Genomic DNA, 2,441 nt, shown 5'->3' on the forward strand with positions numbered 1-2,441 from the left:
AAAAAAAAACAAGACAAACCTTCACATCACAATAAAAAAGAGGACAAGCACAAATATTCAGTAAATACTAAAACAACAGCAACAAAGGAAATGATAATATGATTCATAAACATAATGAGCTCAGCACAGAAAATAATATGGAACAAAGAAACCAGGGACACCATGAAAAAACACATAACAAAATGACAGGAATCAATTCATACTTGTCAATAATCACACGGAATGTTAACGCATTAAATGCACCACTCAAGAGGTGGAGAGTTGCAGATTGGATAAGAAAACAAAACCCATCAATATGCTGTGTACAAGAGACACACCTCAGAGACAAAGATAAAAATAGACTAAATATCAAAGGTTGGAAAAAGATATATCAAGCAAATGGCAACTGTAAGAGAGCAGGAGTGGCAATATTCATTTCTGATCAAATCGACTTTAAGACAATAAGAGACCAGGAAAGACATTATATAATGATTAAAGGATCAATTGAACAAGAAGATATAACCATAATAAATATCTATGGACCCAATGAAAGAGTCCTAAAATACATAAATCAGACTTTAAAAGAGTTGAAAAGGCAAATAATGACTCAACAGTCATACTGGGAGATTTTAATACACTACTTTCAATGAAAGATAGAACAACTGGAAAGAAACTCAACAAAGGTGCAGAAGAGCTAAACAATACAATCTTGACCTTATAGACATCTATTGAGCACTTCACCCAACAACAGCACAATATGCATTCTTTTCCAGTGCACATGGAACATTTTCCATGATGACCATATGATGTTAGGCCATAAAGCAAGCCTTCATAAATTTAAAAACATTGAAATACTGCAAAGCATCTTCTCAGATCATAATGCTATCAAATCAAAATTCAAGAATAGGAAGATCAACGGAAAAAGAGTTAACATGTGGAAACTGAACAACACTCTCCTTAAGAAAGACTGGGTAACAGAAGAAATAAAAATTGAAATTCAAAAATTCCTTGAATCAAACGAGACTGAAAACAACATACCAAAATCTTTGGGACGCAGGAAAAGCAGTGATCAGAGGCCAATTTATAGCAAGAAATGCACACATCAAAAAAGAAGAAAGAGCTAAAATCAACACTTTAAACCAACGTCTCCAACAATTAGAAAAAGAACAGCACGAAAAGCCTACAGTCACCAGAAGAAAGGAAATAATAAAGATTTGAACAGAAATCAATGTAACAGAAAATAGAGGGGCAATAGAAAAAAATCAACAAGACAAGAAGTTGGTTTTTTCAAAAAAATTAATAAAATTGACAAACAACTGGCAAATTTAACAAAGAAAAAGAGGAAGAGAATACAAAGAACATGAATAAGAAATGAATGGGTGACATCACAACAGAACCAACTGAAATGAAAAGGATAATATCAGGATACTATGAAGAATTGTATTCCAACATATTTGAAAATCTGGAAGAAATGGACAGATTTCTAGAAACACACCACTTACCTAAACTAACACAGACTGATGTAGAAAAGCTGAACAGATCCATAACAAAAGAAGAAATTGAATAGGTCATAAAAAATTTCCAGGAAAAAAAAGTCCTTGCTCAGACGGATTCACTGGTGAATTCTACCATACATTCAGAGAAGAATTGACACCAATCCCACTCAAACTATTCCAAAACATAGAAAAGGATGGAATCCTCCCTAACTCATTTTATAAAGCAAGCATAACTTTGATACCCAAACCAGGCAGAGACATCACTAAAAAGGACAACTACAGACCAATATCCCTCATGAATATAGATGCAAAAATCTCAACAAAATCCCAGCCAATAGACTCCAACAACATATGAAGAAAATCATTCATTATGGGTCATATCAGGTATGCAAAGATGGTTCAACATAAGAAAAACAACATCATCCACCACATAAATAAAACAAAGGAGAAGAACCAAAGCAATTGATGCAGAAAAGGCATTTGATAAAATCCAACACCCATTCCTGATCAAAACTCTCAGCAAAATAGGAATAGAAGGGGCATTTCTGAACATAATAAAGGGCACCTTTGCAAAAACCAACAGCCAACACTATTTTCAATGGAGAGAGACTGAAACCATCCCTCTTGTGAACAAGAACCAGACAAGGATGCCCTCTATCACCACTTCTATTCAACATTGTACTGGAAGTCCCAGCCAGGGCCATATGGCAAGAAAGGAAATCAAAGGCATCCAAATTGGTAAGGAAGAAGTCAAATCCAAGCAACTCAGTCAAAAATCTACTGGAACTAATTGAGAGATTTAACATTGTGACAGGATACAAAATCAACATCCAAAAATCAGTTGGATTCCTCTACACCAGCAAAGGGATTGCTGAAAAAGAAATAAGGAAATCAATATCGTTTACAATAGCTACCAAAAAAATAAAATAATTGGGAATAAATCTTACCAGGGACACAAAAGACCTC

The 2,441-nt window shown here is 34.3% G+C and overlaps 1 protein-coding gene across 1 annotated transcript in view; it reads right to left on the reverse strand.

Annotated features, from left to right (window-relative positions):
- The window catches only part of MCOLN2 (mucolipin TRP cation channel 2), a 103,503-nt gene that overhangs the window by 41,268 nt on the left and 59,794 nt on the right, over positions 1-2,441 (reverse strand). The gene's annotated exons all lie outside the window — the stretch shown is intronic.

Source organism: Orycteropus afer, unplaced genomic scaffold, assembly GCF_000298275.1.
Source record: "Orycteropus afer afer isolate SDZICR_OR568_19922 unplaced genomic scaffold, OryAfe1.0 scaffold00152, whole genome shotgun sequence".
Taxonomy (NCBI): domain Eukaryota; kingdom Metazoa; phylum Chordata; class Mammalia; order Tubulidentata; family Orycteropodidae; genus Orycteropus; species Orycteropus afer.